Raw genomic sequence first — 14,009 nt, forward strand, 5'->3', positions numbered from 1 at the left:
ACTTTGGAAGGGAAACTGGCTCGTATTCACGTTACACATGGGGAAAAACCACGAAAAAAAACACCCATGCAGCCAGCTTGAAAGTCAGTCGTTCACGTTTTACAAAATATGAAATGGATTTTATAAAAACATATTGGGATCGTATTCAAAATTGTATCATTCTGTTGTTTTATCAGAATATGCCAGTATAAGATTGAACAATTCTATTGAATCACATGATTTTGCCTTCTTGAAAGTCATTTGTTAACGTTTCACAAAATATATATCAGTATAAGATGGAACCATCGTGATCCGTTATCCTAACTGATGGAGTCAGCTGTGGATCACAAGACCTTGCCTTTTTTGAAAAGGATTTGTTAAAGTTTCACAAAATATACAAAATGTATATCAGTATACTATTGAAAAAAAATCATGATCCATTATCCTGACTGATGGAGTCAGCTGTGGATCACAGGATCTTGCCTTGTTGAAAACAATTTGTTAAAGTTCCACAAAATATATCAGTATACAATGGAACTATCGTGATCCGTTAATTCTGACAAGTTTAGTCAGCTGTGGATCACGAGATCTTGCCTTCTTGAAAGTCATTTGTTAAAGAAGTTTCACAAAATATATCAGTATACAATGGAATAATCGTGATCTGTTAATCCTGACTGATTGAGTCAGCTCTGGATCACGAGATCTTGCCTTGTTGAAAACAATTTGTTAAAGTTCCACAAAATATATTAGTATACAATGGAACTATCGTGATCCGTTAATTCTGACGGGTCTAGTCAGCTGTGTATCACGAGATCTTGCCTTCTTGAAAGTCATTTGTTAAAAATTTCACAAAATATATCAGTATACGAGGGAACAGTCGTGATCCGATTATACTGACTGCTCTAGCCAGCTGTGGATCACGAGATCTTGGCTTCTTGAAAGTCATTTGTTAAAGATTTCACAAAATATATCAGTATACAATGGAACAATCGTGATCCGTTAATCCTGACTGATTGAGTCAGTTCTGGATCACGAGATCTTGCCTTCTTGAAAGTCATTTGTTAAAAATTTCACAAAATATATCAGTATACGAGGGAACAGTCGTGATCCGATTATACTGACTGCTCTAGCCAGCTGTTGATCACGAGATCTTAGCTTCTTGAAAGGAATTTGTTAAAGTTTCACAAAATATATCAGTATATGATGGAACAGTCGTGATCCGATTATACTGACTGCTCTAGCCAGCTGTGGATCACGAGATCTTGGCTTCTTGAAAGTCATTTGTTAAAGATTTCACAAAATATATCAGTATACAATGGAACAATCGTGATCCGTTAATCCTGACTGATTGAGTCAGTTCTGGATCACGAGATCTTGCCTTCTTGAAAGTCATTTGTTAAAAATTTCACAAAATATATCAGTATACGAGGGAACAGTCGTGATCCGATTATACTGACTGCTCTAGCCAGCTGTGGATCACGAGATCTTAGCTTCTTGAAAGAAATTTGTTAAAGTTTCACAAAATATATCAGTATATGATGGAACAATCGTGATCCGATTACACTGACGTATCTAGCCAGCTGTGGATCACGAGATCTTGGCTTCTTGAAAGGAATTTGTTAAAGTTTCACAAAATATATCAGTATATGAAATAATAGCATGTTTTCTATAAAAACAGCTATTGAGTAAAACATTTCTAGCCTTGAAAAACAAAAACAGTAGCAGGGGGAAAAATATTACCCTACCTCAAAGTATTGAAAGGAAATAAGAATACATTTCAATAAAATGGGTGACTCAATAAATATTTGTAGTCTATGAAATACAAAAGAGTAAGAAAAAAATGTTCACATACCTTCACAGAAGCTCTTCCCAGGAGAGTGAGAAGCGTGTATCCACGTTGAGTGCACAGCACAGACTGATCTGAAACTGAAACGCGAGTGGTTTAAATAGATTAACGAGTTGCTTCTAGAAACCGACTGGGAAATATTCTCAGAGCTCTGGAAAAATTTTAATACATTAAAACAAGAAAAAAAAAAAAAAAAAAACCTTCCTTTTTTTTTCTTAATTTGATGTCTTCACTTTTTTTATTTCTACAAGGTCAAAAGAATGAAGACATCAAATTAAGAAAGAAAAAGGAAGTTTTTTTTTTTTTTTTTTTTTTTTTAAATCTTCTTTCAGCTTTGAAAATTTTCTTCCCAGTCGTTAACATTTCGTTTTTGGACTTTCACTTTCAATTCTTGGACCCATGATGTTCTTTTCTTGATGTTCTTGTAGTATATTTCTATACAAATTCACTCCTTTTCCCCAAAAAAGATATCTTTTTTTTATTTTTTTTTTACCTTCCAATTTGTATAGCTATATACTGAAAACAGGCATTAAAGTCAGTTTGTAGTATATTCCTATACAAATTCACTTAATTTCCCGAAAAAAAAAGATGTCTTTTTTTTATTTTTTTTTTACCTTCCAATTTGTATAGCTATATGCTGAAAACAGGCTTTAAAGTCCGTTTGTAGTATATTCCTATACAAATTCACCTTATTTCCCGAAAAAAAAAGATGTCTTTTTTTTATTTTTTTTTACCTTCCAATTTGTATAGCTATATGCTGAAAACAGGCTTTAAAGTCCGTTTGTAGTATATTCCTATACAAATTCACTGCCTTCCCCCCCGAAAAAAAAAGATGTCTTTTTTTTTATTTTATTTTACCTTCCAATTTGTATAGCTATATGCTGAAAACAGGCTTTAAAGTCCGTTTGTAGTATATTCCTATACAAATTCACTGCCTTCCCCCCCCCGAAAAAAAAAGATGTCTTTTTTTTTATTTTTTTTACCTTCCAATTTGTATAGCTATATACTGAAAACAGGCCTTAAATTCCGTTTGTAGTATATTCCTATACAAATTTACTCCCTATTCCCCAAAAAGATGTCTTTTTTTTAATTTTACCTTCAAATTTGTATAGCTACATACTGAGAACAGGCGTTCAAGTTCGTTTGTAGTATATTGGTATACATGGTCTATTTTTAGAAACAGTGAGATAACATTCCCACACAAAAGGGGGGTAGGGTTAATTTTTATCATGTCTAGAAGACATGATAAATTTTTTTTTTTTTTTTACATCTCAAATTTTTTTTTCTGAGCTTTGAAAAATTTTTCCCAGTCGGCAACCAAGTGAAAATTCTACAGCCAAGACGATTGGCCTTTTACTTTCACTTTCAACACTTTTCTATAAAAGTATTCTACGTTTTCTGTTCAGAACTGTGCGAGCTGTCCAAGGTGCAGCATGCTTTTTCTCTCTCTACTGCATCTGGACCCAGAACCACTCTTCTAGAAAGAGCTTCTGTGAGCACAAGCTTTTTTCCAATTTTTGACTTCTCACAGAATAGAAATCATTCCTCCTTTTAGGGGAAAATGTTTCCCATTTGAAAAGCTAGGACCCCTCGTTTGGATTTCATCAGCAACCATTTATCAGGTTCTAGCGAAATTGGATGATCCATCCATGAATCAGAATTTCCCATCCGTGGTTTTTATGCATCAAGATTTCAACATAGTTTAAGAAAAATCCTTCAATCCTATTTGAAAGGAGATGACATGATATTGAAAGACATTTTCCCATGACGGACATTGAAAGACATTTTCCCATGACGGACATTGAAAGATATTGAAAGACATTTTCCCATGACGAAATCTCTCTATCCCACACCTTCTTGTAAAGTGAAGTTAAAGAGATTTTTTATACCGGGTTTTCAATTTTCACCTCAAATCATACCGTTGACGACGTGTGACACACAAACCGTGACATAAATTTCAGTTTCCATGACAGCTAACACGCTTGAGCTTTAAACATGTATGAAAGAATTTATTTTTAATCCATTTCAGCGATTGAGTGGGCTGGGAAAAAAAGGCCCTTTCTATGACAGCTAACACGCTTGAGCTTTAAAGATGTATGAAAGAATTTATTTTTAATCCATTTCAGCGATTGAGTGGGCTGGGGAAAAAAAGGCCCTTTCTGTGACAGCTAACACGCTTGAGCTTTAAATATGTATGAAAGAATTTATTTTTAATCCATTTCAGCGATTGAGGGGGCTGGGAAACATTTTCATAGAGCTCAGGGAAAAACAAAGCTCTTTCCATGACACCTAACACTCTTGGGCTTTAAAAATGTATGAAACAATTTATTTTTAATCCATTTCAGCGATTGAGTGGGCTCGGAAAATTTTCTTATAGCTCAGGGAATGTGTGTCCAGGTTGAATGCACAGCACACACGGATGGGTAGTCGAAACTCGAGTGGCTTAAATAAATATACGAAATTTGGGCCATCGAGTGGACTAGGAAAAATTCTCAGAGCTCTAGAAATAATTCTGACTTCAAGCATGGGACATGAGAACAGAAATGTATTACAATCATCATGTCATCAATGTTTTCGAAAGCCAAAAGAATTCCTCGTGAAAGAACATCTTTTCTTCGTGCTTGTGGGATGGAGTAGACATGTTGCATCTTGAACAACCCACACTGATCTGAACAGAAACATGAAATGTTCTTATAGATATAAGAAATGAATTGAAAGTGAAAGTAAAAATGAAACTGTATTGGTTGGAAATATTTCTTGGCTGTTGAATGGGAAAAATATTTCCAAAGTTAAAAAAAAAAAAAAAAAACCTCTTTCTTTTTTTCTATTAATTTGATGTCTTCACTTTGTTTATTTTGGAATGGAGAAACCCGAAGACCATGATAATTTAATTTTTATCATGTCTTCTAGACATGATAAAAATTAACAAAAAGTTTTTTTTTTTTTTTTTTTTTTTTTTGTTTTCATTTCAGAATTTTTTTATGAGCTCTAAAAATTTTTTCCCAGTCGGCAACCAAATCAAAATTTTCTAGCCAAGACGATTTGGCTTTTACTTTCACTTTCATCGCTTTTCTATAAAAGTATTCCACGTTTTCTATTCAGATCCGTGCGGGCTGTCCAAGGTGCAACATGCTTTTTCTCTTTCTCTATCTCATCTGGACCCAGGACCACTCTTCTATAAAGAGCTTCTGTGAACACAAGTTTCTTTCCACATTTTAATGTCTCACAGAATAGAAATCATTCTTCTGTTTACGGGAAAATGTTTCCCTTTTGAAAAGCTACGGCCCCTCGTTTGGATTTCATCAGCAACCATTTATCAGGTTCTAGATTTAAAAATGTATGAAAGAATTTGTTTTTAATCGATTTCAGCGATTGAGTGGGCTGTGGAAAGAAAAAGCTCTTTCCATCATACCTAACACTCTTGAGCTTTAAAAATGTATGAAAGTATTTATTTTTAATCCATTTCAGCGATTGAGGGGGCTGGGAAACATTTTCTTAGAGCTCAGGGGAAAAAAAAGGCCTTTTCCATGATACCTAACAAGCTTGAGCTTTAAAAATGTATGAAAGAATTTATTTTTAATCCATTTCAGCGATTGAGGGGGCTGGGAAACATTTTCTTAGAGCTCAGGGGAAAAAAAGGCACTTTCCATGATACCTAACACGCTTTAGCTTTAAAAATGTATGAAACAATTTATTTTTAATCCATTTCAGCGATTGAGGGGGCTGGGAAACATTTTCTTAGAGCTCAGGGGAAAAAAAGGCTCTTTGCATGACAGCTAACACGCTTGAGCTTTAAAAATGTATGAAACAATTTATTTTTAATCCATTTCAGCGATTGAGTGGGCTCGGAAAATTTTCTTAGAGCTCAGGGAATGTGTCTCCAGGTTGAATGCACAGCAGACACGGATGGGAAGTCGAAACTCGAGTGGCTTAAAAAATAAATATACGAAATTTGTGTCATCGAGTGACTAGGAAAAATTCTCAGAGCTCTGGAAATAATTCTGAGTTCAAGCATGGGACATGAGAACAGAAATATATTACAATCATCATGTCCACGTTGTTTTCGAAAGCCAAAAGAATTCCTCATGAAAGAACATCTTTTTTTTTCCTGGTTGTGGGATGGAGTAGAGTTGCTGCATCTTGAACAACCCACACTGATCTGAAGAGAAATATGAAATGTTTTTATAGATATAAGAAATGAACTGAAAGTGAAAGTAAAAATGAAATTGTATTGGCTGGAAATATTTCTTGGCTGTTGAATGGGAAAAATATTTCCAGAGCTCAAAAAAAAAAAAAAACTCTTCCTTTTTTTCTATTAATTTGATGTCTTCACTTTGTTTACTTTGGAATGGAGAAACCCGAAGACCATGATAATTTAATTTTTATCATGTCTTCTAGACATGATAAAAATTAACAAAAAGTTTTTTTTTTTTTTTTTTTTTTTTTTTTTTTTTTTTTTTTTTTCCATTTCAGAATTTTTTTATGAGCTCTAAAAATTTTTTCCCAGTCGGCAACCAAATCAAAATTTTCTAGCCAAGACGATTTGGCTTTTACTTTCACTTTCATCGCTTTTCTATAAAAGTATTCCACGTTTTCTATTCAGAACCGTGCGGGCTGTCCAAGGTGCAACATGCTTTTTCTCTTTCTCTATCTCATCTGGACCCAGGACCACTCTTCTATAAAGAGCTTCTGTGAACACAAGTTTCTTTCCACATTTTAATGTCTCACAGAATAGAAATCATTCTTCTGTTTACGGGAAAATGTTTCCCTTTTGAAAAGCTACGGCCCCTCGTTTGGATTTCATCAGCAACCATTTATCAGGTTCTAGATTTAAAAATGTATGAAAGAATTTGTTTTTAATCGATTTCAGCGATTGAGTGGGCTGTGGAAAGAAAAAGCTCTTTCCATCATACCTAACACTCTTGAGCTTTAAAAATGTATGAAAGTATTTATTTTTAATCCATTTCAGCGATTGAGGGGGCTGGGAAACATTTTCTTAGAGCTCAGGGGGAAAAAAAGGCCTTTTCCATGATACCTAACAAGCTTGAGCTTTAAAAATGTATGAAAGAATTTATTTTTAATCCATTTCAGCGATTGAGGGGGCTGGGAAACATTTTCTTAGAGCTCAGTGGAAAAAAAGGCACTTTCCATGATACCTAACACGCTTGAGCTTTAAAAATGTATGAAACAATTTATTTTTAATCCATTTCAGCGATTGAGGGGGCTGGGAAACATTTTCTTAGAGCTCAGGGGAAAAAAAGGCTCTTTGCATGACAGCTAACACGCTTGAGCTTTAAAAATGTATGAAACAATTTATTTTTAATCCATTTCAGCGATTGAGTGGGCTCGGAAAATTTTCTTAGAGCTCAGGGAATGTGTCTCCAGGTTGAATGCACAGCACACACGGATGGGAAGTCGAAACTCGAGTGGCTTAAAAAATAAATATACGAAATTTGTGTCATCGAGTGACTAGGAAAAATTCTCAGAGATCTGGAAATAATTCTGAGTTCAAGCATGGGACATGAGAACAGAAATATATTACAATCATCATGCCCACGTTGTTTTCGAAAGCCAAAAGAATTCCTCATGAAAGAACATCTTTTTTTTCCTGGTTGTGGGATGGAGTAGAGTTGCAGCATCTTGAACAACCCACACTGATCTGAAGAGAAATATGAAATGTTTTTATAGATATAAGAAATGAACTGAAAGTGAAAGTAAAAATGAAATTGTATTGGCTGGAAATATTTCTTGGCTGTTGAATGGGAAAAATATTTCCAGAGCTGAAAAAAAAAAAAAAAACTCTTCCTTTTTTTCTATTAATTTGATGTCTTCACTTTGTTTACTTTGGAATGGAGAAACCCAAAGACTATGACTCATCCTTTCTAAAACATATAATTCCTAGAATGAGTCATGGTCTATTTTTAGAAACAGGGAGACAACATTCCCACACAAAAGGGGGGTAGGGTTAATTTTTATCATGTCTAAAAGACATGATAAAAATTAACAAAAAGTTTTTTTTTTTTTTTTCATCTCATATTTTTTTTCTGAGCTCTGAAAATTTTTTCCCAGTCGGCAACCAAGTGAAAATTTTCCAGCCAAGACGATTTGGCTTTTACTTTCACTTTCATCGCTTTTCTATAAAAGTATTCCACGTTTTCTATTCAGAACCGTGCGGGCTATCCAAGGTGCAGCATGCTTTTTCTCTTTCTCTATCTCATCTGGACCTAGGACCACCCTTATAGAAAGAGCTTCTGTGAACACAAGTTTCTTTCCGCTTTTTAATGTCTCACAGAATAGAAATCATTAATACGTTTAGGGGAAAATGTTTCCTGTTTGAAAAGCTAGGGTTTTCGTTTGGATTTCATCAGCAACCGTTTATCAGGTTCTAGGGAAATTGGATGATCCATCCATGGATCAGAATTTCCCATCTCTAATTTGGATGGATCAAGATTTCAACATAGTTTAAGAAAAATCCTTCAATCCTATTTGAAAGGAGATGTCATGATATTGAAAGACATTTTTCCATGACGGACATTGAAAGACATTTTCCCATGACGGACATTGAAAGACATTGAAAGACATTTTTCCATGACGAAATCTCTCTATCCCACAGCTTCTTCTAAAGTGATCTTAAAGAGATTTTTCATACCGGGTTTTCAATTTTCACCTCAAACCATACCGTTGACGACGTGTGAGACACAAACCATGACATAAATATCAGTTTCTATGACAGCTAACACACTTGAGCTTTAAAAATGTATAAAAGAAGTTATTTTTAATCCATTTCAGCGATTGAGTGGGCTGGAAATAAAAAGGCCCTTTCCATGACAGCTAACACGCTTGAGCTTTAAAAATGTATGAAAGAATTTGTTTTTAATCCATTTCAGCGATTGAGTCTGCTGGGAAACATTTTCTTAGAGCTCAGGGGAAAAAAGGCTCTTTCCATGACAGCTAACACTCTTGAGGTTTAAAAATGTATGAAAGAATTTGTTTTTAATTCATTTCAGCTATTGAGTGGGCTGGGGAAAAAAAGGCCCTTTTCATGAGAGCTAACATGCTTGAGCTTTAAAAATATAGGAACGAATTTATTTTTAATCCATTTCAGGGATTGAGTGGGCTGGGAAACATTTTCTTAGAGCTCAGGGAATGTGTGTCTCCAGGTTGAATGCACAGCACACACGGATGGGAAGTCGAAACTCGAGTGGCTTAAAAAATAAATATACGAAATTTGGGCCATCGAGCTGACTAGGAAAAATTCTCAGAGTTCTGGAAATAATTCTGAGTTCAATCATGGGACATAAGAACAGAAATGTATTACAATCATCATGTCATCATTGTTTTCGAAAGCCAAAAGAATTCCTCATGAAAGAACATCTTTTTTTTTCCTGGTTGTGGGATGGAGTAGAGTTGCTGCATCTTGAACAACCCACACTGATCTGAACAGAAACATGAAATGTTCTTATAGATATAAGAAATGAATTGAAAGTGAAAGTAAAAATGAAATTGTATTGGCTGGAAATATTTCTTGGCTGTTGAATGGGAAAAATATTTCCAAAGCTGAAAAAAAAAAAAAAAAAACTCTTCCTTTTTTTCTATTAATTTGATGTCTTCACTTCGTTTACTTTGGAATGGAGAAACCCAAAGACCATGACTCATCCTTTCTAAAACATATAATTCCTAGAATGAGTCATGGTCTATTTTTAGAAACAGTGAGACAACATTCCCACACAAAAGGGGGGTAGGGTTAATTTTTATCATGTCTAGAAGACATGATAAAAATTATTTTTTTTTTTTTTTTTTTTTTTTTCTGAGCTCTGAAAATTTTTTCCCAGTCGGCAACCAATTGAAAAATTTCCAATCAGCTTTTACTTTCACTTTCAACTCTTTTCTATAAAAGCATTCCACGTTTTCTGTTCAGAACCGTTCGGGCTCTCCATGGTGCAACATGCTTTTTCTCTCTCTACCTCATCTGCAGCTAGGATGTTTTTCCTTCTTCAAGAAGTGGAATTCTTTGGGAATACCTTACAATTTCACGAGCTAGCTGTTTCTTATATTTCGAGGAGATTTCAATAAAATTGCTTATAGATGTCACCTATTGCAGATGGGGAAAATGTCTATACTGGATCGCTGGAGACATCTCATCCAGATAGGTCACGTTATATGTTTTCCCACACCTAAATAAATTGGACATGAGCCATCCTTTTGTTTTCTCATCCAACAAAGATAGACACTGCAGACCGTTTTGGGTTTTCACTCTTCGCGAACCGAGACGAGCCGCAGCCACACTTTGAGTTTTCTCTGAGCGCAATAATGGATCACGTGAGCAGCCATTTTGTTTCCCATCTCACCCAGATAGGTCATGTTGTATTTTGTTTCATGCACCTAGCCAATTTTGGACATGAGTTATCCTTTTGTTTTTTTTCTATCGAACCAAGATGGATTCTGGAGACAATTTTGTTTCTCAACGGAAAAGTAAATTTTCTGAATGGGTACCGGTGTTCGAATACTTTTGTGACCGACTGTATGCAATTAAAATTTCATAATTTAAATTAACTTTACATGAATAGAGATTATTTGTTAAATTCAAATTTCATTCTTTGCAGCAATGGCACATGAGAATTTTAACTTTACTTTTTATTCTTATTAAATTTAACTTTACTTTTTATTCTTATGAAACAATATATATATATATATATATTCTGTAACTGTAGGGGGAAAAACCATGAATTTTTCTCAGTTGTTTAAACAGTTCCCATGTATAAAATAATATTTCATCCCCCAAAATATTAGTTAATTTTCTCCTAATGTATAATGTCTTGCCTGTTCGTACAGTGTGATTAATGTCATAGTAATTTTGGATACTTCTATAGATCTTGCATAATAACTACACATGTAAGTTATATACACATTCATAAATCTCTTATGATATGAAAAGTTATTGCAGACTTTCACATAACTATTAATAACTTGGTGACTTACCTTACTTCCGTAGACCATGATCAGAATTAAATAAACTTATAAGGTTATCATACTAAATTACACGAAAAGCAGCATGACATAAATAAATACAAAGAAATTAAATGTATTTACTGTACTAATAGATTATTATATTACATGACATTGGTTTTGCCCTTGTATAATGGTAATGAAAGCCAGTTTTCCATAGAAAGTCCTCCACAGAGGCATCTGTTTTCTTAAGCAGATTGCTTTTACCACATTTCAGTGACCTTGATTTAAGTATGAAACTGGATAATATTTTCTTTCTGCATGAAATGTGTTAACTGAGTTTTAGAAATATAAGCCATCTTGCAGTTACTGTGATAATACTAATTTTTGGTACCTCCATATTATACCATCAACCATGAAAGTTGTGCTAATTACTGCTGTGGAATTCTGAGCCAGACATTTGTATACAGCAGTTACAACAAACCATACAACAGTCTCTCTGCAGAATACATGAAATAAACCTGCTGTGAAAGTATTGGACCCACTTCGTGAAAAAACATTCTTTCATTACTACTGTTTTATTTGTGGTCAAATTTTACTAAAAGCTCATTTTAGAATGCTATGAATACAAGTTGTCCACAGGTAATTGTTCCAATTTCTTACTGTTTTGTTCGCTATTTCCACATGCAGTAGATGTTAATTCTTTCGACCAGCTGTAAAAGAACTGGAGTGCAATCACAAATGTGATTCTACCTAGCTTACCAAGAATTATTTTGGGTTACATACAAATGAAACCGCAGATGTTGCGAGTGTGGTGATATTAATCTTTGTTTTGTCTTCATTAACCGGAAAAATAAATTTTCCATTAATGGTGAAAAGGTAAGAAATATATGATAATAAGTATAATATTATAGTAATTTCAAATTACTGCAAGAATGTTTCATTATTATTCAAATAATAATAACAAAAAGCTATCTATACTATAATTATAGTGAAGTATAGATATTAAATAAATTTTAGAATCACCTATTTACTATAATTACTACAATTTAATAAAAAAAGGGTAGCTGTAATTTTTTTTTTTTTTTTTTTTTGTGTGTGTGTGTGTTTGTATTTGTTTTAACGTTTTATTGCATATTTTTTAATAATGAAAAAACAGTGACATATTTTTGTTAAAAATGGAAAGTAAACTCCTTAAAAAGACTGATTTATTAATATATCAACTATATTTAATGTTAAAAATCTGTGTATTAAAATTTTCCGGTGACTTTCTTTTGACTGAGGATTTATGTTTTTCTAGGTATGGAATGCTGATCTGAGGGTTCTCTATGCTATAGGACAATGGCCAGGCAATACTCATGATGCATTTATATGGAGTGGACTGAAACAAAATCTAGATAGTATTTTGTCGCATCAGGCATATCTTTGGGAGATAGTGGATTATATTCCCATTTTATCACGGGAATATCTCTATAATGAGAAGCACAGAAAAATTCGTGCAGCTATAGAGATCAAATCAAGATTTAGGGTACTGCACGATACTGGTGGAACACTATTGTATTCACAAAGCAAAATATGTAAAATGGTCATATCTGGTGGCCATTTTACATAATATATGCTTAAGGTATTGTGTTGAAAATCCTGAGATTGATGTGTTTGAAGATGATGAGTTGGTACCTTCAGAAAGTTTTCAGTCAGTGCATGTTGAAATTGCATTGCACAATGAATTATCCTTAAATTTTGAAACTCGATAATAAAAACCCAAAGTGGGCAACAATGAACCTCTGGCAAAGGTGAACCCCCCCTTCATGGATAATAAAGAATATATTAGGAAAAAAATTACTTTCATAATATATTCTTGGGGACCCACAAGCCATGGTTTATATTTAAACCTGTAACTAAATGCACAACCCTAAATGATTTTAATTTATAATAATAATCCTAAATAATTTTATTAGTCCTGGTTTCAAACGCATACTAATAACTTTTATCATTATTGTTCTTCCCTCTGAATTTCTTGTTTCCATCATTTATGTTTAAAAACTCTTGACTACCAGAAATAACTTAATAGGCTTGATATATATATATATATTTTAGTGTTGGGTACGCCAGTCATGATTTACAATAGTCAGTCACTATAAATTAGCATTGCACTTAATTTATCTTAAACTTAGCAATAAGATTTACTGCACCGAAATTCAGTTTCTTCGAAAAAGTCAAATGATTCCCTTTCGTCCCCTTCCGTGGGACAAGATAGAAAATTTCCATGTGACAATACACATTTAATAGCATAAGAACTTCATGCTTATTTATTATAGTATAAATTAAAACTGACATATTCTGTCAAAGATATTTAAATGTATTTCCTAAAAACAATTATTTCACTCTATACTGTTTATGTCTTCTTGGGGGTGGCAAAACAAATATTGGACAGTTCAATTTTCCTCCACCATTCCTGTGAGCGTATTCTTCGATTAAGCAGGGTTTTGCTCCAATTCCTGATTAGCATAATATGTAAAGAATAAACAGCTTATGATTTATGCCTCCATATCCTCTTGTATTATTTAAAGAACATACATTTTTCTTTTAATTCTAGATTTTAAAACATTAAAGTAAGGGAAAGATTGTTTGCTGAATTTAGATTTATATCATCATTATGCATTCACTATAATAACTTACTGCATACTTACCTCAGTGGGTTTGCCATTAAAAGAAATACATTTAAGTAAAATCATGAGTGTATAATAAATTGTTTTTCAGCCAAAAAAAGAGAAGGGGGAAAATAAATACAGTTTGATTCACTTAATTTTTAGTACATTGTTATTGTAAACTAGACATTAGCCATACTTTAATATTTTTAATAATTTTTTAATAATTTGTCATCTCTGTATTTTTAGAACTTCGAAATTAGAATGTCAATTTTATCTGCCATTGTTATGGAGCTGTAGGATATCGAATGTTATTTCTTCAATGATAAAAAGAAATTAAATTTTTAATACCACATCTCATTCATATAACTTACTAACATAATTGAAAAACAATTTAATTCATTTCGTGTTATATCTGAAAATTAAAATTTGTAATACATTGACTAAAGATTCTTACAGGTCTTATTCCCATTTTCCTCCAGGAAAAAGATAATTGCTGTGTAAAATGCATAAATATTTTCACGAGACTTATAATAGTGGTATTAGAATTATTATAATGTTTATGTCATATAATGGATCTGTGAATTTCT

The sequence above is a fragment of the Stegodyphus dumicola genome, chromosome 9, assembly GCF_044657685.1.
Source record: "Stegodyphus dumicola isolate Sdum_Otavi_A_Nest chromosome 9, ASM4465768v1".
NCBI classification, from domain to species: domain Eukaryota; kingdom Metazoa; phylum Arthropoda; class Arachnida; order Araneae; family Eresidae; genus Stegodyphus; species Stegodyphus dumicola.